At 47.9% G+C, this 26,292-nt stretch overlaps 1 protein-coding gene across 1 annotated transcript in view; it reads left to right on the top strand.

Annotated features, from left to right (window-relative positions):
- SMCHD1 (structural maintenance of chromosomes flexible hinge domain containing 1) overlaps nt 1–26,292 on the top strand; it is an 838,152-nt gene that overhangs the window by 233,231 nt on the left and 578,629 nt on the right. The gene's annotated exons all lie outside the window — the stretch shown is intronic.

Below are 26,292 nucleotides of genomic sequence, written 5' to 3'. Positions count from 1 at the left end.
TACCAACGTCTCCCTCCGACAGGGAGGCGGTAGTGGAAGCTATTCACAAGCTGTATTCCCAGCAGGTGATAATCAAGGTACCCCTCCTACAACAGGGAAAGGGGTATTATTCCACGCTGTTTGTGGTACCGAAGCCGGACGGCTCGGTGAGACCAATTTTAAATCTAAAATCCTTGAACACTTACATAAAAAGGTTCAAATTCAAGATGGAGTCACTCAGAGCAGTGATAGCGAACCTGGAAGAAGGGGACTATATGGTGTCTCTGGACATCAAAGATGCTTATCTGCATGTCCCAATCTACCCTTCTCACCAAGGGTACCTCAGGTTTGTGGTACAAAACTGTCATTATCAGTTTCAGACGCTGCCGTTTGGATTGTCCACGGCACCACGGGTCTTTACCAAGGTAATGGCCGAAATGATGATTCTTCTTCGAAGAAAAGGCGTCTTAATTATCCCTTACTTGGACGATCTCCTGATAAGGGCAAGGTCCAGGAAACAGTTAGAGGTCGGAGTAGCACTATCTCAGGTAGTGCTACGTCAGCACGGGTGGATCCTAAATATCCCAAAATCACAGCTGATTCCAACAACACGTCTACTGTTCCTGGGGATGATTCTGGACACAGTCCAGAAAAAGGTGTTTCTCCCGGAGGAGAAGGCCAGGGAGTTATCCGAGCTAGTCAGGAAACTCCTAAAACCAGGCCAAGTGTCAGTGCATCAATGCACGAGAGTCCTGGGAAAAATGGTGGCTTCTTACGAAGCGATTCCATTCGGAAGATTCCATGCAAGAACTTTTCAGTGGGATCTGCTGGACAAATGGTCCGGATCGCATCTTCAGATGCATCAGCGGATAACCTTATCTCCAAGGACAAGGGTGTCTCTCCTGTGGTGGTTACAGAGTGCTCATCTTCTAGAGGGCCGCAGATTCGGCATTCAGGATTGGATGCTGGTGACCACCGATGCCAGCCTGAGAGGCTGGGGAGCAGTCACACAGGGAAGAAATTTCCAGGGCTTGTGGTCAAGCATGGAAACGTCTCTTCACATAAATATCCTGGAACTAAGGGCCATTTACAATGCCCTAAGTCAAGCAAGGCCTCTGCTTCAGGGTCAGTCGGTATTGATCCAATCGGACAACATCACGGCAGTCGCCCACGTCAACAGACAGGGCGGCACAAGAAGCAGGAGGGCAATGGCAGAAGCTGCAAGGATTCTTCGCTGGGCGGAAAATCATGTGGTGGCACTGTCAGCAGTGTTCATTCCGGGAGTGGACAACTGGGAAGCAGACTTCCTCAGCAGACACGACCTTCACCCGGGGGAGTGGGGACTTCACCCAGAAGTCTTTCAAGTGATTGTAAACCGTTGGGAAAAACCAAAGGTGGACATGATGGCGTCCTGTCTCAACAAAAAACTGGACAGATATTGCGCCAGGTCAAGGGACCCTCAGGCAATAGCGGTGGACGCTCTGGTAACACCGTGGGTGTACCAGTCGGTGTATGTGTTCCCTCCTCTGCCTCTCATTCCAAAAGTACTGAGAATCATAAGAAGGAGAGGAGTGAAGACTATACTCGTGGCTCCGGATTGGCCAAGAAGAACTTGGTACCCGGAACTGCAAGAGATGCTCACGGAGGACCCGTGGCCTCTACCTCTAAGAAAGGACCTGCTCCAGCAGGGACCTTGTCTGTTCCAAGATATACAACCTCCTTTTGTGCCACCAGTGGCACCTTGGGATCTCAATGTAGTTTTAGGGTTCCTAAAATCACATTGGTTTGAACCACTCGCCACTGTGGAATTAAAATCTCACATGGAAGGTGGTCATGCTGTTAGCTCTGGCGTCAGCCAGGCGTGTCTCAGAAATGGCGGCTTTGTCATATAAAAGCCCTTACCTAATTTTTCATTCAGACAGGGCAGAATTGAGGACTCGTCCTCAATTTCTCCCTAAGGTGGTTTCAGCGTTTCACATGAACCAACCTATTGTGGTACCTGTGGCTACTAGGGACTTGGAGGACTCCAAGTTGTTGGACGTAGTCAGGGCCCTGAAAATATATGTTTCCAGGACGGCTGGAGTCAGAAAATCTGACTCGCTGTTTATCCTGTATGCACCCAACAAGCTGGGTGCTCCTGCTTCTAAGCAGACGATTGCTCGTTGGATTTGTAGTACAATTCAGCTTGCACATTCTGTGGCAGGACTGCCACAGCCAAAATCTGTTAAAGCCCATTCCACAAGAAAAGTGGGCTCATCTTGGGCGGCTGCCCGAGGGGTCTCGGCTTTACAACTTTGCCGAGCAGCTACTTGGTCAGGGGCAAACACGTTTGCAAAATTTTACAAATTCGATACCCTGGCTGAGGAGGACCTGGAGTTCTCTCATTCGGTGCTGCAGAGTCATCCGCACTCTCCCGCCCGTTTGGGAGCTTTGGTATAATCCCCATGGTCCTTACGGAAGTCCCAGCATCCACTAGGACGTCAGAGAAAATAAGAATTTACTTACCGATAATTCTATTTCTCATAGTCCGTAGTGGATGCTGGGCGCCCATCCCAAGTGCGGATTGTCTGCAATACTTGTATATAGTTATTGTTACAAAAAATCGGGTTGTTTATTGTTGTGAGCCATCTTTTCAGAGGCTCCTACGTTTATCATACTGTTAACTGGGTTCAGATCACAAGTTGTACGGTGTGATTGGTGTGGCTGGTATGAGTCTTACCCGGGATTCAAAATCCTTCCTTATTATGTACGCTCGTCCGGGCACAGTATCCTAACTGAGGCTTGGAGGAGGGTCATAGGGGGAGGAGCCAGTGCACACCAGCTAGTCTAAAGCTTTTACTTTTTGTGCCCAGTCTCCTGCGGAGCCGCTATTCCCCATGGTCCTTACGGAAGTCCCAGCATCCACTACGGACTATGAGAAATAGAATTATCGGTAAGTAAATTCTTATTTTTTTCTGTATTTGATTATCTAGCCATGTATATACATTGTAGCAGGGTTAGGGAAACAGGTACCATCTCCATGGGTAGATGGTAGTGTACAGCAGCTGAGAGATTACTCAAGTTCAAGGTTTCTGGTGCAGCTGGCCCCAACCAGTTTTATTAAACAGAAAAATAAAATAAAACATCAAAATAAATACCTTGCTTTTCCGGCACTAACTGAACATAAACCATTCCTGACTGACATTACAAAAGCATAAGGAGTTTCACTAAGTACAGATGTGTCCTCTTATGCAAGTGGCAGGGTATGATCGTGGCATAGCAGTGGATAGATGGAGCGTGCGTATGTGTGCTACCTACTGCCTTACACTATGCCATGGCATGCAGCATCATGAGCAACAATGTAGAAGCACATATCTGTGTAGCTCACTTGTATCCAGTAGCAGGTTTTTTCTTAAAGGGGTACTCGAGATGCACTGTAGTGCATAGGTGATCCATTGTATCCAATGGTGGGAACTTTGCGATCAGCGTTTGACTGCGAGGGTGACCCCACATAACCCCGCGGTCAACCGCTGATCGCAAAGTTCCCACCATTGGATACAATGGAGCGCCTATGCGCTACAGTGTATCTCGAGTGTGCCGCCTGACAGCTCAGATGCGCACAGCCAATCAGGAGAGTGCCACGACGTGGCGCTCCCTGATTGGCTGAAGGGACCCTCTTTGACAGTAGTCACGGGGGAGTCCCGCCAGTCGTGGAAAGGGGTCCCATGTGTAAACATGGGGACCCCTTTCAGTGCATGGTCCGTGGTTTCCGATTTTTTATTTTGGCAAGTACGTGGATTACAAACAAGAAGAGGACCGATCTACACTGGATTGTTGCGAGTATAATTTTATTTACAGGTACCCCGTGGATTCTACATGGAGAAGGGGACCGACACTTCGTGTCAACATAGGTAAGTATGTATGTATGTATGTATGTAGGTATGCATGTATGTAATAAAAGTTATACTGTCACGGTGTGTGTGTGTACTGTTTTTATTTGGGTATTTTTTTGTAGTAGAACTACAGGTACCAGCGGGCCCGTTTCCCCCCCGCATGCTGGTACTTGTGGTTCTCCAAGTACCAGCTTGTTGGGGAGGCTTGCTGGGACTTGTAGTTCTGCTACAAAAAACAATATTCTTTTTTTTTGACACAAGGCTATCAGCCCCCCATCCGCCGCCCTTGGGTACCCCGGCCAGGGGTGACTAGTTAGTGATTTAATGCCAGGGCCGCAGGGACCTATATAAAAGTTTCCCCCGGCTGTGGCATTATCTCTCTGACTAGTGGAGCCCGGTGCTGGTGTGAAAAATACGGGGGATCCCTACATGTTTTGTCCCCCGTATTTTTGGCACCAGGACCAGGCGCAGGGCGCGGTGCTGGTTGTTAAAATATGTGGGATCCCCTGTCATTTTGCCCCCGTATTTTTACAACCAGGACCGGCTCAAAGAGCCCGAGGCTGGTTATTTCTTAGAAGGGGGGACCCCACGCATTTTTTTTCTGAAATTTTAACCCATTCCCACTGAAAAACATGCACTGATCTCTCCATATTATTTTAGTCAGTAAAAAAATAATAATATTCTTTTAAAAAATCTATTAAATAATACTTGTGGTTCATAAATAGACAAACCAAGTAGATAATCCCTTCTAATATAAATAGATATGCTATTAGCAATCTAAAATACACAAAAAAATGTTTTTACATTTTTTTATTAGATCACGACAGCAAAATGAGGCGGAATGAAATGGACGAAATGACTATCGAAAAGCACTGTTGTCGAATCGACATTCTTCAATTGAATATACTTTTGTCGAAAAGCCGCATTTTTACCATTGCAGACATGTCGAATTTGACAAATGTCGAATTGCAAAAAGTCGAATCTGAAACTGCAGGTTTTTTGTCAAAGTACTGTATTGCATTGTCGAATCCAATTCAACAGGTTTTTTTTGTCGAAATTGCCCCGTTTTTCGACATTTGCTGCAATTCGACCGCAATTGCATATACCCCCATAGTCTGCAGTCCCTTGAGAGATATAATGACCAGGCTTGATAGCATTATACCACCCTTATGCAGATGAAAAAATTAATAGTTAAGCTCTCACAAGCAGGGCCCTCAACCCTCATGTGCTTATCCTTCTCTTACTTAGTCTTCGACGGCACCAAATCTTGCATTTTTCTGCCACCCTGATACTTATAGTAAAATAAGTAATAAAACCTGCGCTGTAGCTGGGATTTTAAATGCTTGAGCTGCTCTGAAAAATAGAAGAAATAATATGAATGTGAAAGCAGAGCAGTTGTTATTATGTATATATTAAATGTGTGCTGCAACAAATGTTGCTTAAAAGGATTATTTTGTAACTGTTTATTTGTGCAATACCTGTAAAGAAAAAAAGGTTAGTTAAAAACGTTAACAGCCCTTTTGTTATTTTTCTGCAGTATTCAGATTAGTGATAAGGGTTCTGTTTTCTGCCGTGTCAAGAGGAGCAGGTCTTACTGTGAAAGTCCTGTATTCCTAACTTTCCCTATTCTACTGACCTTGTCCGTGATGATAGGAGGACATTGGTTTTCTCCCTCCGGCTAGTTCCCCGCTCCGGCTAGCCACCACACTCTGGCCACGTTTCATATACGCCGTGCGGGGAGCTGTATTTACTTGGAGTCCCGGTTTGTGTATCGGCTTTGGTGCGTGCTCTGTGGGTGCAGGTCCCAAATCTGAGAGTCCGTTATAAGCGCTTCTGACACGTTTCAGGCTACAAGCCCTTTGTCAAGGATGGCGCAGGTTTAGCCAACTTTACCTTTTATTAAAAAAAAAAAAAAAATGAAAACATTTTTAAAAAATTTATTGATATTGTTAAAATCCCAGAAGTCTCTCCCAGGAAGTTAGGTTAAAAAAAGCGGTATGCACATGGCTAAAAGTCAGTTTTCAGGTACTGCACTCTGTTATGAAGTTATGTGAAATTAAGTTATATATGTAATGAGAATTAATAAAAAAATTAATAGGTCTATTATAATAAAAATTATATCTCAATTTATGAGCATTTTTTTTGTTTTCAAAAATACATTGAGTTCGATGTCCACATTTTAAACCTGATGGTTGTAGGGTTTGCAGGGCAACTGTCCATTCTGTTTTTTTTTTTTTAAGGAATCTGAAATATTCCCACCTCTCCAATGTTGCTGTATTTTTTTTAAATTCCAATAAATTTAAGTCCAGTTGTATTTTTTCCGTGATGGTCCAGAAAATGTTTAGAGACGCTATGTGTTTGTAAACCTTTTATTATATTTTATGTGTTCCATTACCAATTTTCCATTACCCATTAAGAGTACTTCCTTTCGCTCCTTTCGTCCTTTAGGTAACGCAAAAGGTCAGGCGTACCCAAAACATGCTTACACTTCCAAAACCATTAAGCCCAAACCTAAACGTGCCTGCTTCCTAAACTGACAAGCCTGCTGCATGACGGGGCGGGCCTCCCTCTGGGGGATCCCGAGGTGGGAGTACGACTTCTAGGGTTTACCCAGGAATGGTTGAAGACCACTTCCGACGCCTGGGTACGTGAAGTCGTCACTCGCGGTTACACCATATCCTTCAAGAATTGCCCCCCTCATCAATTTTGCCTGACAGATATCCCTTCAGATCAGGTGAAGGCAAAAACTCTTCATTCGGTGGTACAGGCCCTCCTGAACGCAGGAGTGGTGGTACAGGTGCCTCTGGCTCAGAGAGGCAAGGGGTACTATTCACAGATTTTTCTAGTCCCAAAACCGAATGGGTCCTCTCGGCCCATTCTCAACCTCAAGTCCTTGAACAAATTTGTGAGAGTCTCCAGGTTTCGTATGGAAACTCTTTGCTCTATTGTTCTGGCCTTGGAGCCCGGGGATTATATGGTCTCCCTGGACATACAGGATGCTTACCTGCATATTCCTATTACAATGTCGCATCAGCAGTACCTGAGGTTTGCTGTGGGCAACCTCTATTATCAATTTTGGGCTTTACCTTTTGGTTTGACCATGGCTTCGAGAGTCTTAATGAAGGTCATGGCAATTATGACGGCTGTACTCCGCCGTCAAGGGGTCAGGATCCTCCCGTATCTGGTTGACTTGTTGATCCTGGCGAATTCCCCAGAGATTCTCTTGTGTCATCTGGATATGACGCTCCAGTTTCTGCAAGCCCACGGGTGGCTCATCAACTGGAAGAAATCTTCTCTGGTCCCTGCTCAGAGCATGGTGCACCTGGGGGTGTTATTAGACACTCACAACCAGCTTTTGTTCTAGTCTCAGGAGAAGGTTCTGAAACTTTAGGACAGGATTCAATGCTTCCTATCTCGTCCGCAAGTGTCGATACACTCGGTGATGCAAGTGCTAGATCTCATGGTGTTGGCTTTCGACATGGTGGAGTACGCTCAATTCCATTCCCGCCCTCTGCAGAAACTGATTCTTGCCAAGTGGGATGGCCTGTCTCACCGGATCAGGTCTCAAGTGATCTCCTTGTCTCCGGATGTCCATCTGTCACTAAGCTGGTGGCTGCAGGACCAAGGATTGAGCAAGGGTCATCCCTTCTGGATCTCCAACTGGGTCCTTCTGATGATGGATGCCAGTCTGAGAGGTTGGGATGCGGTGTTGGAACAACACTCCCTTCGGGGTGGGTCGGTGGACCAAGGAGGAGTCTCTCCTCCCAATAAACATTCTGGAACTGTGGGAGGTGTTCAGTGCACTGAACTTGGACCAGCATTTAATACAGAACAGACCTGTTCAAGTACAGTCAGACAACGCCACCACGGTTGCGTACATAAATCATCAAGGCGGCACTCACAGCCGCATGGCAATGAGGAAAGTTTCAAGGATTCTACAATGGGCGGAACGCCATCTGCCAGCCATATCAGCGGTGTTCATTCCGTGGGTCCTAAACTGGGAAGCGGACTTCCTCAGTCGTCAGGACGTACACGCCGGAGAGTGGAGACTCCATCCAGAAGTATTTCAACTCCTAGTGGACAAGCGGGGCCTTCCAGATGTGGATCTGATTGCGTCTCGACACAATCACAAGGTTCCGGTCTTCGGAGCAAGGGCAATGGATCCTCAAGCAGCATTCATGGACGCACTGGCAATTCCATGGAACTTTTGGCTGCCATACGTGTTCCCTCCGGTGTCACTCCTGCCCAGAGTAATAAGGAAGTTCAAGCAAGAAGGAGGAATCCTACTTCTGATCGATCCAGCGTGGCCCAGATGGCATTTGTTCTCAGATCTTCAGGGTCTCTCAATAGAGCGTCACCTTCTACTTCTGCTGCGCCCAGATCTCCTCGTTCAGGGCCCCTGTGTATATCAGTATTTGGCCCGGTTGGCTTTGATGGCGTGGCTCTTGAAGCTTCAGTTCTGAGGGCCAAATGATTTTCTGAGGCGGTCATTCAAACCATGTTGAAGGCCCGTAAACCGGCTTCTGCTCGGATTTATCATAGGGTCTGGAATTCTTACTTTGCTTGGTGCACCACTAACAATCATGATGCTTACAAGTTTAGTACGGCCAAACTTTTGGCCTTCCTACAACAGGGCCTGGACTTGGGCCTTTGTCTTGCCTCCATCAAGGTTCATATATCTGCATTGTCGGTTTGGTTCCAGAGTAAAATTACGACTCTACCTGATGTTCATACATTCACTCAGGGTGTGTTACGAATTCAACCTCCTTACATCCCACCTGTGGCTCCTTGGGGATTTGTCGATGGTTCTGGAGGCATTAGAAGAGTCTCCGTTTGAGCATCTTGATTCTACAGACCTTACGTGGCTTTCCCTTATTCCCTTAAGGTATGGTTTCTACTGGCTATTGCTTCTGATGGACGGGTGTCGGATTTGGGTGCCTTGTCTTGTAGGTTCCCCTATATGATTTTTCACCGTGACCGGGGCAGTTCTTAGAACACTTCCGGGTACCTACCTAAGGTGGTGTCTTCTTTCTACCTTAATCAGGAGATTGTGGTTCCGGCCTTTGTCTCTCCTGACTTGTCTTCCAAAGAGCGGTCTTTGGATGTTGTATGGGTTCTACGTATAAATGTGAAGAGGACATCTCCCATCAGGAAGTCTGATTCTCTCTTTGTACTGTTTTTGCTTTTCACAAACGTGGCTGGCCTGCTCACAAGCAGACCCTGGCCAGATGGATTAGAATGGTGATAGCACGTGCTTTTGTACAGTCTGGTCATCCTGCAACTATCAAGGCCCATTCTACTTGGTCTGTTGGACCTTCTTGGGCAGCCCGCTGTGGTGCGACTCCTGAACAATTGTGCAAGGCGGCTACGTTGTCCTCAGTGAACACGTTCCTAAGGTTCTATGCGTTCGATACATCCACCTCCCAGGATGCTTCCTTTGGACACCGGGTTCTTGTGCCCGCTACAGTGCGTCCCCTCTCATGAGGAACTGCTTTAGGACATCCCCGATATTATTCCCTGTGGAACCCAGTGTACCCCGCTGCAGATTTATGGTAAGAACTTACCGTTGTTAAATCTTTCTGTGAGGTACACTGCGTTCCACAGAGCGCCCACCCTGATGCACTTGGCTTCTTTGGGTTTGTATGGCATTAGAAGCAGACACCTTCTCCTGTTGTAAGAATGTGGTATATGTGGCTACTAACGGTTGTCGTCTTTTACCTGTTACTGCATTGGACTTGTTAACAAAACTGAGCTCCTGTGCACGGAGTCGGAGTAATAGAGGAGGCGGCGGCGCTATGTATTCTGGGAACAGTCAAAGTTTTTAACCTGTTGGTTCCTCGGATCAAGATCCTACTCTACACCCCAATGTTTTTCCCTGTGGAACTCGGTGTACCTCGCAGAATGAGATTTAACAACGGTAAGTTCTTACCATAAATCTCGTTTTGCCACGGTATAAACTCAGATGAGCATACCCCAACTCACAGTAAATTCATGTGTTAAGACATATCAAGGTTTCTTTTAATGGTTCTATGCATTTTTACGTACCCCAACTCACAATTCAGATGGTGCTTTCAATGACATCAAGGTATCTTTCAGTATCCACAGAGCCAAACTGAGGGTAAGAAAAAAAAAAAAAACTAGGGTCATTTTAGTCCATGAAAAAATTGGTTTATTTTACTATCAGCATTAAACATCTTTATAAAAAAAAAAAAGTTTATAAAAATACAGGGAGCAAATATTTACACTTTCTCACCATAGGAGAGGGCCACTGGTGAATGACACCTGATTGGTCGGGGTCCGGATAGTCCTTATTCAAGGTCTCAATGGTCCAGAGGTAGAGACCATGTATTACAAAATGTAGATGCTCCTCTCTGATACCAACGCGTTTCGATCTTAAGTAAATCTTTTTCAAGACCTGCAGAGTGGGAGCCCATATGCTACTATTTATACCAGTGAGCACTCAAAATACAGCAAGTGAGGTCACGTATTGTCAAAGTCGAAAAATATTGCAGTACACACATCAAGTACAAATTACACACAGATGGCCTCCGCGCGTGTACTTGTTCTGCCGTGCTTGCACATATCCGCAATTTGCGTATGGTCGCTCCCCCGGTCCTGGGCATTAGCGCGTGGTATGGGTATTTATGGTAGAGTTTGTGAACGCATGGAAAGCTATCAAAACACATTACATATTTAATCCAAATAGTGCACAATGTACACAGTCTCCCTGCACCACATCAGTAAGTTACAGCAGTTTAAATGGTAACAGAACAAAGGGATTCACCTTTACAGGATAGGAGGGGACAGAAAAAAGGTTATAAGGTGGTGTTTGGTATCCAGCTGTAGGGTATTGTAAGGGTAATATTCTGGTGTTGGCTTGAAGAAAATTGCATGTTCCTGCGAATAGTTATGTGCAGGAGCAGAATATAGATATAAACTGTATTTACTGTACATTATATATGCGGCGGGAATCTAGAGGAGACCACCCACAAGAGCAATTGGAACAGACATCGCCCACCTATTCAAACCGACCTATGACCTCTCCTGTACTGTAAATGACCATCCCTGTGCCCAATGGACAAAGAGATTACAGTATCCATTGTGTTAGGTTTTGGAAGAATTGTATAAAGAGAGCCTGCTGCAGGCCTGGTGAGGCACAACACTCACAAAATTATCTATCTAGATGACGGAGGACCAGACTGGGTAGCGCGGCGAAATCCAAACAAGTATGTAACATTGACTGTAGCCATTATTCTGTTGTATTGTATTGTATATATTGTAACCCCCTTTCAGTAATAATATGCTGTGGTGTCGGAACCCAGTAGTTTAATTACAATCTGGTGTCGTGTCTTCCTTTCCCTGCTAAGGTTTAAAGCAGAGGTTCTCAAACTTGGTCCTCGGGGGCCCACACAGTGCATGTTTTGCAGGTAACCCAGCAGGTGCACAGGTGTATTAATTACTCACTGACACATTTTAAAAGGTCTACAGGTGGAGCTAATTATTTCACTTGCGATTCTGTGAGGAGACCTGCAAAACATGCACTGTGTGGGCCCCCGAGGACCGAGTTTGAGAACCTCTGGTTTAAAGTGTATTATGATCGCATTGCATAGCTATTAAGGGTTTGCGGTGTATCTTTGGGTGTGTACGCTGTGTGTACTTTGTACCGTCAGCGCGGCGTTTGTGCGCAAAGTCCGTAAACGGTACGGGACTCTACGCTAACAGTGTAAAAAGTCTGTAGGTTGTGGATTAAGTATAGCGGCCGCAGCGGTAAAGTGTATTTAAATTGTGTTTAAGGTATCGCTTTTCATTCCTGTATACAAATCAGCATTCTCAATTGGGGGCTCCGTCAGGGATTCCACATACTCACAGCCTAACCGGTAACAGCAGACTTAATCTATGAGCAAAAGGGTGGACAGAAAGTATCCTACGTAACCTTTTCTTGGTCGTTGGATACACTAAAAACCCTACTTGTGTGCTGATTTAGATGACGTCTGCTCTGTATGGTTTGTAGAGATGCTGGTAGAACCCGTAAAGTAAACAGGAAAAAAGCTATTTAAAAATCTGTGAATTTGAGATGGTGGCCACGGCGGCATCAGGGTAGGAAGCAGGGTGAAGGAGCTCCCCGGACGATCAATCCTATTTCCATCCTAATCCCCTTTCCGGAGCTGTCCTCCTGCACAGTCTGCCTCCTGAGCCTCTGGGGCAGCGGCGGGCGCCCTTAGCTGCCTCCTCCGAGCGTCGCGCCGGCCGCCGCGCGTATTTCCGGCCAAAGCCGCCAGAGCTTCCCCGGCCTCAATTTGCAGGCGCCTGGACGCGCTGCCGCGGGTGCGTACCCGCGGGGGAAAAATCGTTGCTGTACACTGCCTGGAGGACGCGGCACCCCCCTGCACCCTGAATAATTGTCTGCCTACATTTGTCCCCCAGTGCCTGGGCTCCTAAGTCTGCGGGGGGGGTTGTGGGCCTGGCGGCCATTTTGGAAGCAGCTCCATAAGCATATTTACCCCTATTGTACTGCACTGGGACACTGAGGAGCCTGTGGGGCTGGCTGAAGTGTCACTGGGCACACTGACCTGCTCTCTAATAAACTGCCACCCACTGGCCACTGACTCTACATATACCCCTGGGCCCTCCTGGCCCACCTCACCTGTTTCTTCACTGGCTGTTGGGGCGCATTTGATACTACGTTTCTTCCTTACTGCTGGGCCTTCTGACACTGAATATTTGGGACCTGTGTGCCGCCTGTGCCCAATTGGATCCGTGTCGTACCTGGTCGGTGGTTCCAACTCTGCTAATATGGTGAGGGACAGTCAACGCGCGGCTGCGGCCAAGTTGGAGAAGTTTGCCCACCAGCCTACCACCCAGCCGGCGCGATCATCTCCTAAATCGTCCCCTCCTACCCGCCCTGATCCCCCAGCCGGGTCCGTCTCGGACGCGGCTATGCAGCCTTCTGCTCCATCCATTCAGCAGGTACTGGAGGCTATAGCGGCTAGCGAACAACGCTTGTCGGACAAAATGTAAAGGGTGCAGTGCGATCTGTCCTTGTTGCGTCAGGATGTCCAACGTATCCGGGGGAGAGTGGGTGAAGCCGAGACGAGGGTTTCTAATCTGGAGGATCTCTGCGGCCCCCTGAAGCAATCCGTGTCGGCAGTCTCTCAGCAGGTCTCCACAATGTAATCCAAGCTTCTGGATATGGAGGGTCGCCTCCGTAGAAACAACGTGCGGTTTGTGGGCCTGCCTGAAAGGGAGGAGGGGGCACATCCTGAAGATTTCCTGGAGTCATGGCTCAAGGAGGCATATGGTGCAGAATCCTTCACCTCCCAGTTTGCGGTGGAACGGGCCCACAGTGTTCCTTTCCGGCCCTTACCTCCTAGTGCTCCTCCACGAACTTTCATCGCAAATTTTTTGCATTACAAAGACCGGGACTCTGTGCTACGCCTGGGCCGCACGAAGGGCCCTCTGCTTCGGAATGGTGTCCGGGTGTCGGCATTCCCGGACTTTGCAGCGGATGTCGAGAAAGACAGGGCCCAGCTCCTGCCTATCAAGCGGCGCCTTCGTGATTTGAATCTTCCCTACTCGATGCTATTCCCCTCCAGGTTGCGTGTGGTGGCGGATGGGGAAACTAAGTTCTTCGGCTCTCCAAGGGAGGCGGCGGCCTTTCTGGACAGATATGCTCCGGGCGTCCGTCAACTCGCTCCAGACTGATATCCTGTTTTCCCTCCTACGTGAACATAAAGCATGCAAGTATATGTCCGGGGAGCACCCTTCTGTTTTGGTGGTTCTGGACTTTGTTGCATAGTGTTACATACACTTAGGGTTCCTATTTGCACTGGCACTTTAGGTCCTATGCTACGCATAAGTTTGTAGTAGGCACTTGTATCTCCAGGGTTGGGTTTTGTTAGGGATATGTGTATGCCACTGTTTGGGAAGGTATACGGGGAGGGGGGTTGGTATTTGGGTATTGATTGTTTCTATATGGGATCTGTTTTTCTTTTTTTAGTTTATTGTTTTCTATATTTCTGTGTTTTTTTCTGTGAGGTACTGATGTGGTGTTTTGACCGGCTAGGTTTGTGGCCCGGGGTCTGCGGACGGCAGGGTCTGCGGGATAATGCTTTCTTTGGGTGGGCAGGTGCGCGGACGATTTTGATTGCAGGGTCCCTTTTCCACCTTGCGAGGTACATATGTGATGTGTCCCAGATGACCGTACAGGCCTGCCTTCATAAAATTTTCGTGGAATGTTCGGGGTATCAACAATAAAGTAAAGCGATCCCTGGTACTTAAAATGTTTAAGAAATATGACCCGGACATTGTCTATCTGAGTGAGACTCATTTAGAGGGAAATAGACTGCTGTAGCTCCGCAGACCTTGGGTGGGATGGGTGTATCATTCCTCTCATTCCTTCTTTTCCCGAGGGGTGTCAGTCATGATAAAAAGAACTGTCCAGTTTGAATTGATTACGGTAAATACTGACCCCTATGGTAGGTTTGTGTTCCTGGAATGCAAATTGAATTCCTGTCACTTCTTCCTGCTATCAGTATATATTCCTCCACCTTTCTCGTATGATGTATTGCAGAAGGCCACCTCATTTGTTGCCTCTTCCCCCCCCATGCCCCTGTTATTTACTTAGGGGACTTTAATAACGTGTTGGTCGTCTCTCTGGATAGGTGGAAGTCCCCTTCGGCTCCCGGGGTAGCGGGTACCCAGTCTAAATTTGCAGACAATCTGAGTAATATGCAGTGGGTGGACGCTTGGAGGGTACGGCATCCTGCACTTAGACAGTTCTCTTGCTTCTCCGGCACACATGACTCATTCTCCAGAATCGACCTGGCCCTGGTCTCCCCTGAACTCCTGCCCAGAATCTTAGATGTTCACTATGAGGCGCAGTGGGTGTCCGACCATTCGCCCTTGCTGTTATCTTTGGAGGGGGAGTGCCAGAGGGGACAGTCGTATTGAAAGTTACATCCATCCTGGTTAGCTCAGTTGGGCGACTGCTCGGACTTGGGAGGGTTTTTTTGCAGATAATGTGGGCTCGGCCCCGACTCCTGTCATATGAGACTCATTTAAAGCCTTTCTACGTGGTTCACTGATAGGTAAAATTGCTGCACATAAATTGTCATGTAGGGAGAAGGAGAGGACACTTGAATCAGAGTTTAGGGACCTCGAGATCCGTTATCTGGCAGTGGGCACCTCTGCACTTAAGACGCAATGGCTGACGGCTCAGGCGGCATGGCTGGCTCATCTCTCAGATAAAAACGCGCGCTCCCTTTTGTTTCGGGCCACTAATTTGTACATGCAGGCGGATAGACCGGGAAGCTTGTTGGCCCATTTGGTTCATCACGACCGGCCTGGGTCTATGGTTGCGCAGATGTCTGGTCCTGATGGCTCCATTGCAGACAACACCCCAGATATTGCGCAACTGTTGCTTTCATACTTCAGGGATCTGTATGAGTCTCGACTGACGTGCTCTGCGGCAGACTTGGACATATATTTGAATAGTGTACCCCTCTCCAGACTCTCCCCCGAGGCTTGCAATTATCTGGAGGCGCCTTTGACTTTGGAGGAGGTGTCCGCGGCAGTGGGCATGTCCCCCAGTGGCAAGTCTACGGTCTGTGATGGCATCCCCACTGAGCTGTATAAAACACATATAGAGTTCTTTGGCCCCAAGTTGCTTACTATGTTTACAGACACGTTTGCTACTAACCAACTTCCTCCCTCAATGTCCGAGGCTGTTATTATAGTACTGCCGAAGCCCGGCAAGGACCCCAGACTCTTGGAGTCCTATAGGCCAATCTCCCTCATTCCTACTGATGCTAAGATCCTGGCAAAAATTTTGGCAGTTCGGCTCAACTCGGTTATTAAGTCCATAATACATCAGGATCAATCCGGCTTTATGCCGGGTATGTCCACGTCCATTAACTTGCGCAGGCTGTATACTATTCTGCAAGCTCCACATACCTTCCCCTCGGACTCGGTTGTGGTCTCTTTGCACGCTGCTAAGGCGTTCGATAGCGTTGAATGGGGCTACCTGTGGGTAGTTATGAAATGCATGGGCTTTGGCCCTAACTTCATACAATGGATCAGACTGCTATATCAAAATCCGTGTGCCAGGATCTTGGTAAATGGTTATATTTCGCCCTCCTTTACCCTGTCTCTGGGTACTAGACAGGGGTGCCCCCTCTCTCCTGCCCTATTTGCTATAGCCATAGAGCCTTTGGCCTGCCTGATTAGGACACACCCGGACATTGGGGGAATCGCCACGGGCCCTTGTGTAGACAAAATAGCCCTTTATGCGGATGACCTACTGTTATTCCTACATGATTATGCTGTTGATCTGCCTATTTTGCCGCAGGTCATTGAGGAATTCGGCGGCTTTTCAGGTCTCCGTATCAACTGGCCCAAGTCATTTATTATGCCCGTCATTGGTTCTCCTCCCCAGGTCCCGAAGCTCTCCTTGCCGCTACGCTGGCAAGATCAGTTTAAATATCTTGGAATTCAAATCACGAATAACCCTTCTGATTTTGTACCCCTGAATTTAGACCCACTGACGCAACTGATTAGTCGAGAGCTTGGTGCAAGCTTCCGTTGACTGTGACTGGCAGGGTTAGTCTAATTAAAATGATAATTCTACCCAAACTATTATATTTTGTCTTGCAATCCCCGGTATATATCTTTCCGTCCTTTTTTAGGAAACTGAATGGTATATTATCATCCTTAATCTGGGCCAACAAAAGGCCTAGGATAAAGCTGAATACTCTCACTAGGCTGAAAGCAGATGGAGGTTTAGCCTTGCCCAACTTTCAACTGTACTACTTTGAGTCTCAGTTATCACACCTTGGCACCTGGATACAGGGCAGGGAAGCCGGCACTTAACATTGGGCATTTCTCCAGTGCTACTACCCGGGTCTCTCTCTGGTACAGGTTTTGCTGAGTGGAAGGGTTTCTCGGTACTCTCCCCCTATTGTCTTTCAGGCCATGAAGATCTGGCTCGCTCTGAGAAATCTGCTTGGGTTTGATGGCTTGGGCCCGGATACTCCCCTCTGGCACTCTACTTCACTACCCGAGTTGGGGGCTCTTGAGGGCGGGGTGGTGTGGGCTCCATACTCCATTGTCTCCATATCCCAATTGTACAGGGATGGTACGCTGAAATCGTTTCGGCAGTTACAGGAGGAATTTGGTCTGCCTAATTCTTACTTTTTTAGATTCCTACAACTCTGACACGCCTTACAATCACAATTTCGGGACTCACCCCTGGCGCTCCTTAATTTCCCCATAAAGACCTTTTTAAGCTCCCTGGGTGATTTCCTTTACCTACTCATACCTATTGGGGACATTTCATGCAGACCCTCTCTCGGGACTTCGTGAGTGCTGGGAGGGCGACCTGGGCCCCATAGGTGAGGAGGACTGGAAGATTGCCCTGGAGTACCCGGGTGTGGTGACTGTCACTCCGATTTCAACAAATACAGCTCTTTATTTTGCACAGATCCTATATGACACCTGCTTGGGGCTGGCACTACAGCTGTTTGCCCTAAATGCGGGGCCGATGGGGGGGGGGATCCTTTTGGCACCTTGTGTGGGAGTGTCCGTCCATTCAGGTGTTCTGGTCTGGGGTCAGGTCGATTCTGGAGCACACGGGGATTCCTGGGAGTATGTTGACCTCAAGATTCTGTGTACTGGGAATGGGGGGTCCTGCTTCGGGGTCTAAGTGGGAGGGCCTTCATGCTTGTAGTATTTGTGCCCTGGCCAAAGTGTGCATTGCGCGGTCATGGATTGCCCCGCGTTGCCCTTCTGTATCAGCCTTTAAGGCTCTGGTTAATGACACTCTCCTTAAAGACCACTATGTATACATGAAAAACAACGCCATTTCCAAATACGAGAAAATATGGTCCCCTTGGACTACTTCTGTATACTCCTCCCCTGCTCTTGCGCTATGAGAGTACTGCGCCCTGGGTGTGGTGTGGGCCCTAGGTTCATACAAGGCCAGGTCGTGATATTAATCATTACTTCATATACCTCACCTATTGTATTGTAATACTGCTCCCTAATGTTTTTTCTTTTTTCTTTCTCTCTCTTTTTTTTCTTTTTCTTTTTTATGTTCTAGAAATTTCTGTAGGCTGTGTTACGGCCTACTAGTTGGAGTTGTAATTGGTAAATAACTGGGGAGAAAATTAAAAATGTTTAAATTGTGAGTTATGACCTGTTTACAGACATTAGATTTTCTTTGCACCGTGAGCTTAGTAATAGTATTGGAAAAATTGTACATGTGACGTAATGTACCTTGTTTTTCGAGATCACGTATGCTATAAACTGCTGCATTGCCTGTCCTGAATTATTCGATTTCCCATGTCTACTGATATGTCTGTATTGGTGATCCTTTTTTTGAATAAATAAACTCTATTTAAAAACAAAATCTGTGATTTTTTTTTTTTGTCGCCAAAAGCATACACAACAAAAGGCACCCATACCCTTTGTATACCCTCTCACATTGTTGTCATAAGACTCAAATTGTTAGATTCATTTAGATCTGTGTGAAACTGGTTACATTTTGTTGCTATATAGTTAAAACTAAAATAAATGTTTAAGGAAGGAAGTGTAAAGCACAAACGCAGTTTGGCCTGGTTGTAAAGGTTTATACAGAAAGAAACTGTGTGTTGTGTTAAGTGAGCGATTATAGTTAGTATTGCTCACATTTATAGAAGTTGTGTGATTTGTTTTATTGCGTACGCACATTGGTACACGTGGTACGGAACGTGAGGGCAGCGTACAAAAAAACGTGCACGTGGCGCAAGGCCGCACACGTGGCATAGAGGTACGCACGGTTGCGTAATTACGCAAGCTTGCGTAGGGTTGTGTGCGCATAATAAAACCACACGATAGTTTGTTTAGTTTAAAGGTGGGACAGTAGCCATGCTACAATTGCACAAAACTGCCCGGTTTCTAAAGCAGATTAGTATAAAAAAAAATTTTTTTTTTAAATTGCCAACCTGAATGAACCCAAATTTTCTGTACAGAAAAACAAAGTGTATTTCAGTGAGCGAACGTAGGAGTGAGTGGATATTTGAACCCAGGGAATTCGGGATCCCGTCGTGTGGTACATCAGGTAAGTGGAGGCTTGGTGGCGTGAGGTGGCTGACTCACGTTAGTATAAGGATTAATACGCAAATCGTGAGGTGATTTGCAAAGGAGCGTGATAGTTCATAAGTATTGCGAAGTATTGAAGTAAAAAGGTTTTTGTATTACGCTCCCGACTGAGGGTCACAGTTTGTACATTGACCCGTGGTTGTACGGCAGATAGGTAACAAGTACCTATACACTGTGCAATTGGACCGCGCATTTGTGGGTGCGATATATACAGCGCAACTTGATACCCCTTTACGAACTTTTGCGTAAAATCGCGGTATCATTAGCGCTGTATAGAGCATATGCAAGCGTGATTTGTGTATAAGTGTATAGGGAGTTTTTGCTGGTCTCTCTCAGGAAAATCTCCAGCGGTGTATATTCACTGGAATAGGTAAGTCACTCCTAAACACTTCCAGTGAATAGAAACCAGATAGGGGCCTCACTGGGTTCGCGGTGGTCACTATTGGAGTGAGTCGTGGTACTCAGCGGAGAAGGAGTGGGTGAAAGCGCTCTAAGAACTTTCACCGTCTATTCGTATTGTGCATTGTGGATTGCGTAAAAAGGAAAAAGTCCGCGATGGGATCCAATTGCACAAGCGGTGGACGTTTTGTAGCCAGGGTCAGCGAGGTTTGTTATGTGTGGTAAATATGGATCACACACGGAAGACTTTTTGTCTGAATGGGTACGGATGACTGACAAAGATAGGGTGCCATTCCCTAGGGTGGGCAGCTTTGAACCAGAGGTATTACAGAACTTAAGGATAAGGATATGTCTGATAAAATCCAAGAAACAAAGGATTAGACATACATATTGTTTAAATTTATGGCAACAGGAGGGGGATGTGCAAAGGGAATTAGCTCGCGCAGCAGGTTCCAAACCTAGCGGGAAAACAATGGCGACCGCACCACCACCACCACCATATATTGTGGGGGAGGAAGTGGCTACAGACAATGGTACATTGGTACAGGATAGGAGAGTAATTGATAAATGTACTAACGCTAACCCTTGCCAGTTGTATCCGATTTTAAATTTTCCCCAGGACTGCGAGCAGGAAGATAAGCCCAGCACGATATCGGCACTCTCTCTAGCAGCCACCATACAGTACACTCAGGTGGGCACGGCCCAACCAACAAGAGCAAGGGTACAGACCTCTCTACCAAACTGGAGAGGTATCTCGGTGGCTGCATTGAGAGTCCGCTATCGAGCACGACAGGAACATCAGTAAGCACAGGGAGTCTCAGGGGGAAATGCTGATGACAGTGAGTATAGACATACTTACCAAAAAGTATGAAGCCCCTGTTTTCGAGGCTGAGAAACGCGTCAAGCATCCCGCCCGACGTCCTATCCGGTATCCTGGGTATCATACAACACTTAACACACAAGCAGTGTGTTCAGCGGCTTTGGTCGCGGAAGCACGAGCGAACGGCTCTCTGACCCTTACTAGCCGCGCTCCGACACGGCCCTGTGAATTGTAACATCCATCCAGCGTCACTGACAGCTTCTCTTGTGCCGCTGTGCAGCGGTGTGGGCATCCATCCATCCGTGTGTGCGATGTGGGCATCCATCCAGCATCACTGACAGCTTCTCCTGTACCGCCGTGCAGCGGTGTGGGCAGCCGGCGCCCATTATCAGGAAGGTGACCACGGGAAATCTCTCCATCATTGAAAGGCCTGGGTAAGCTCCTTTGCACGAGACTGTACTAATAGCGGTTCCAGCTTAAAAGTCATTGCACATACATGGAAACATGTTCATTTCTCTAACGTCCTAGTGGATGCTGGGAACTCCGTAAGGACCATGGGGAATAGCGGGCTCCGAAGGAGGCTGGGCACTCTAGAAAGATTTAGGACTACCTGGTGTGCACTGGCTCCTCCCACTATGACCCTCCTCCAAGCCTCAGTTAGAATTCGTGCCCGGCTGAGGTTGGATGCACACTAGGGGCTCTCCTGAGCCCTTAGAAAGAAAGTATAGTTTAGGTTTTTTATTTTCAGTGAGACCTGCTGGCAACAGGCTCACTGCAGCGAGGGACTAAGGGGAGAAGAAGCGAACTCGCCTGCTTGCAGCCGGATTGGGCTTCTTAGGCTACTGGACACCATTAGCTCCAGAGGGATCGACCGCAGGCCCAGTCCTTGGTGTTCGGTCCCGGAGCCGCGCCGCCGTCCCCCTTACAGAGCCAGAAGCAAGAGGAGTCCGGAAAAACGGCGGCAGAAGACATCAGTCTTCACCAAGGTAGCGCACAGCACTGCAGCTGTGCGCCATTGCTCCTCATGCACACTTCACACTCCGGTCACTGAGGGTGCAGGGCGCTGGGGGGGGGGGGGGTGCCCTGAGTTGCAATAAAAACACCTTGGCTGGCAAAAATACCACAATATATAGCCCTAGAGGCTATATATGTGGTAAATTCCCCTGCCAGAATCCTGAAAAAAGCGGGAGAATAGGCCGCGGAAAAGGGGCGGAGCTATCTCCCTCAGACACACTGGCGCCATTCCTCCTTCACAGATCCGCTGGAAGGAAGCTCCCTGGCTCTCCCCTGCAGTCTACACTTCAGAACAGGGTAAAAACAGAGAGGGGGGGCACTAAATTTGGGCGCAATACATATATAATATAAAAAGCAGCTATAGGGGACATAACTCAGTTAGTCCCTGCATTATATAGCGCTCTGGTGTGTGCTGGCATACTCTCACTCTGTCCCCCCAAAGGGCTTTTGTGGGTCCTGTCCTCATTCGGAGCATTCCTTGTGTGTGTGCGGTGTGTCGGTACGGCTGTGTCGACATGTTTGATGAGGATAATGATGTGGAGGAGGAGCAGATGCCTTTAGAAGGGATGTCACCCCCTGCGGGGCAGACACCTGAGTGGATGGGCTTATGGAAAGTAATGAGTGCACGTATAGACTCCTTATATAAGAAAATCGACGACATGCCAAATGTGGGACAGCCGACTTCTCAGCTCGTGCCTGCCCAGGCGTCGCATGGGTCGTCAGGGGCTCTAAAACGCCCGCTACCTCAAGCAGACCCAGATGTCGACACTGATACTGACACCAGTGTCGACGACGATGAGTCAAACCTGATGCCCACTAAGGCCATTCACTGTATGATTGAGGCAATGAAAGAGGTGTTAAACATTTCTGATATAACTACTGGTACCACTAAAAAGGGTATTATGTTTGGAGAGAAAAAACTACCCGTAGTTTTTCCCCCATCAGATGAATTAAATGAAGTGTGTGAAGAAGCGTGGGCTTTCCCTGATAAAAGATTGGTAATTCCTAAGAAGGTACTAATGGCGTTCCCTTTCCCGCCAGAGGATAGGTCACGTTGGGAAACACCCCCTAGAGTGGATAAAGCGCTCACACGTTTGTCTAAAAAGGTGGCACTACCGTCTCCGGATACGGCCGCCCTCAAGGAACCTGCTGATAGAAAGCAGGAGGCGATCCTGAAGTCTGTATATATACACACACAGGCATTATACTTAGGCCAGCTATTGCGTCAGCTTGGATGTGCAGTGCTGCCGCTGCTTGGTCAGATAAACTGTCAGAAAATATTGACACATTAGACAGAGACACGATCCTGTTAACCATAGACCATATAAAAGACTCAGTCTTATATATGAGAGATGCACAGAGGGAAATCTGCCGACTGGCATCTAAAGTAAGTGCATTGTCCATTTCTGCTAGGAGAGGCTTATGGACTCGCCAGTGGACAGGAGATGCAGATTCTAAAAAGCACATGGAAGTGTTGCCATATAAGGGTGAGGAATTATTTGGGGATGGTCTCTCGGACCTAGTTTCCACAGCAACGTCTGGGAAGTCAGCATTTTTACCCCATGTCCCCTCACAGCCTAAGAAGGCGCCGTTTTATCAGGTTCAGTCCTTTCGGACCCAGAAAAACATGCGTGGAAAAGGCGGGTCTTTTCTGTCCAGAGGCAGAGGTAGGGGAAAAAGGCTGCAACAAACAGCAGGTTCCCAGGAGCAAAAGTCCTCCCCCGCTTCCTCTTCCAAGTCCGCCGCATGACGGTGGGGCTCCACAGGCGGAGCCAGGTACGGTGGGGGGTCGCCTCAAAAATTTCAGCGATCAGTGGGTTCGCTCACAGGTGGATCCCTGGATCCTGCAAATAGTATCTCAGGGGTACAAGCTGGAATTCGAGGCGTCTCCCCCCCGCCGTTTCCTAAAATCTGCCTTGCCAATTGCTCCCTCAGACAGGGAGGCGGTGCTAACGGCAATTCACAAGCTGTATTCCCAGCAGGTGATAGTCAAGGTGCCCCTACTTCAACAAGGACGGGGTTACTATTCCACAATGTTTGTGGTACCGAAACCGGACGGTTCGGTGAGACCCATTTTAAATTTGAAATCCTTGAACACATATATAAAAAAATTCAAGTTCAAGATGGAATCGCTCAGGGCGGTTATTGCAAGCCTGGACGAGGGGGATTACATGGTATCTCTGGACATCAAGGATGCTTACCTGCATGTCCCCATTTACCATCCTCACCAGGAGTACCTCAGATTTGTGGTACAGGATTGTCATTACCAATTCCAGACGTTGCCGTTTGGTCTATCCACGGTTCCGAGGGTCTTTACCAAGGTAATGGCCGAAATGATGATACTCCTTCGAAAGAAGGGAGTTTTAATTATCCCGTACTTTGACGATCTCCTGATAAAGGCGAGGTCCAGGGAGCAGTTGTTGGTCGGGGTAGCACTATCTCGGGAGGTGCTACAACAGCACGGCTGGATTCTAAATATTCCAAAGTCACAGCTGGTCCCTACGACACGTCTACTGTTCCTGGGGATGGTTCTGGACACAGAACAGAAAAAAGTGTTTCTCCCGGAGGAGAAGGCCAAGGAGCTGTCATCTCTAGTCAGAGGCCTCCTAAAACCAAAACAGGTGTCGGTGCATCACTGCACGTGGATCCTGGGAAAGATGGTAGCTTCCTACGAAGCAATTCCATTCGGCAGGTTCCATGCAAGAAACTTTCAGTGGGACCTGTTGGACAAGTGGTCCGGATCGCATCTTCAGATGCATCGGCTGATAACCCTGTCTCCAAGGACCAGGGTGTCTCTGCTGTGGTGGCTGCAAAGTGCTCATCTTCAAGAGGGCCGCAGATTCGGCATACAGGACTGGGTCCTGGTGACCACGGATGCCAGCCTTCGAGGCTGGGGGGCAGTCACACAGGGAAGAAACTTCCAAGGACTATGGTCAAGTCAGGAGACTTCCCTACACATAAATATTCTGGAACTGAGGGCCATTTTCAATGCCCTAAGTCAGGCAAAACCCCTGCTTCAAAACCAGCCGGTACTGATCCAGTCAGACAACATCACGGCAGTCGCCCATGTAAACCGACAGGGCGGCACGAGAAGCAGGACGGCGATGGCAGAAGCCACAAGGATTCTCCGATGGGCGGAAAATCACGTGTTAGCACTGTCAGCAGTGTTTATTCCGGGAGTGGACAACTGGGAAGCAGACTTCCTCAGCAGGCACGACCTCCACCCGGGAGAGTGGGGACTTCATCCAGAAGTCTTCCAACTGATTGTAAACCGTTGGGAATGGCCACAGGTGGACATGATGGCGTCCCGCCTAAACAAAAAGCTAGAAAGATATTGCGCCAGGTCAAGAGACCCTCAGGCGATAGCTGTGGACGCTCTAGTGACACCGTGGGTGTACCGGTCGGTTTATGTGTTCCCTCCTCTTCCTCTCATACCAAAGGTACTGAGGATAATAAGGAGAAGAGGAGTAAGAACTATACTCATTGTTCCGGATTGGCCAAGAAGAGCTTGGTACCCGGAACTTCAAGAAATTATCTCAGAGGACCTATGGCCTCTGCCGCTCAGACAGGACCTGCTGCAGCAGGGGCCCTGTCTGTTCCAAGACTTACCGCGGCTGCGTTTGACGGCATGGCGGTTGAACACCGGATCCTGAAGGAAAAGGGCATTCCGGAGGAAGTCATTCCTACGCTGATTAAAGCTAGGAAAGAAGTGACTGCAAACCATTATCACCGCATTTGGCGAAAATATGTTGCGTGGTGTGAGGCCAGGAAGGCCCCAACGGAGGAATTTCAGCTGGGCCGTTTTCTGCACTTCCTACAGTCAAGAGTGACTATGGGCCTTAAATTGGGTTCCATTAAGGTCCAGATTTCGGCTCTATCGATTTTCTTCCAGAGAGAACTGGCTTCACTACCTGAAGTTCAGACTTTTGTTAAAGGAGTGCTGCATATTCAGCCCCCTTTTGTGCCTCCAGTGGCACCTTGGGATCTCAACGTGGTGTTGGATTTCCTAAAGTCACATTGGTTTGAGCCACTTAAAACCGTGGAATTGAAATATCTCACGTGGAAAGTGGTCATGTTGTTGGCCTTGGCTTCGGCCAGGCGTGTATCAGAATTGGCGGCGTTGTCATGTAAAAGACCTTATCTGATTTTCCATATGGATAGGGCAGAATTGAGGACTCGTCCCCAATTTCTCCCTAAGGTGGTATCCGCTTTTCATCTGAACCAACCTATCGTGGTGCCTGCGGCTACTAAAGACTTGGAGGCTTCCAAGTTGTTGGACGTAGTCAGGGCCCTGAAAATTTATGTTTCCAGGACAGCTGGAGTCAGAAAGACTGACTCGCTATTTATCCTGTATGCGCCCCACAAGTTGGGTGCACCTGCTTCAAAGCAGACTATTGCTCGCTGGATCTGTAGTACGATTCAGCTTGCACATTCTGCGGCTGGACTGCCGCATCCTAAATCAGTGAAAGCCTATTCCACGAGGAAGGTGGGCTCTTCTTGGGCGGCTGCCCGAGGGGTCTCGGCTCTACAACTTTGCCGAGCAGCTACTTGGTCGGGGTCAAACACATTTGCTAAATTCTAAAAGTTTGACACCCTGGCTGAGGAGGACCTAGAGTTTGCCCATTCGGTGCTGCAGAGTCATCCGCACTCTCCCGCCCGTTTGGGAGCTTTGGTATAATCCCCATGGTCCTTACGGAGTCCCAGCATCCACTTAGGACGTCAGAGAAAATAAGAATTTACTCACTGGTAATTCTATTTCTCGTAGTCCGTAGTGGATGCTGGGCGCCCATCCCAAGTGCGGATTGTCTGCAATACTTGTATGTAGTTATTGTTTAACTAAAGGGTTATTGTTGAGCCATCTGTTGAGAGGCTCAGTTGTTGTCATACTGTTAACTGGGTATTGTATCACGAGTTATACGGTGTGATTGGTGTGGCTGGTATGAGTCTTACCCGGGATTCAAAATCCTTCCTTATTGTGTCAGCTCTTCCGGGCACAGTATCCTAACTGAAGTCTGGAGGAGGGTCATAGAGGGAGGAGCCAGTGCACACCAGTTAGACCAAAAGCTTTCTTTT

The sequence above is a fragment of the Pseudophryne corroboree genome, chromosome 5 (assembly GCF_028390025.1).
Source record: "Pseudophryne corroboree isolate aPseCor3 chromosome 5, aPseCor3.hap2, whole genome shotgun sequence".
In the NCBI taxonomy this organism is placed as follows: Eukaryota; Metazoa; Chordata; class Amphibia; order Anura; family Myobatrachidae; genus Pseudophryne; species Pseudophryne corroboree.
This window is presented reverse-complemented; position numbering and strand designations above follow the sequence as displayed.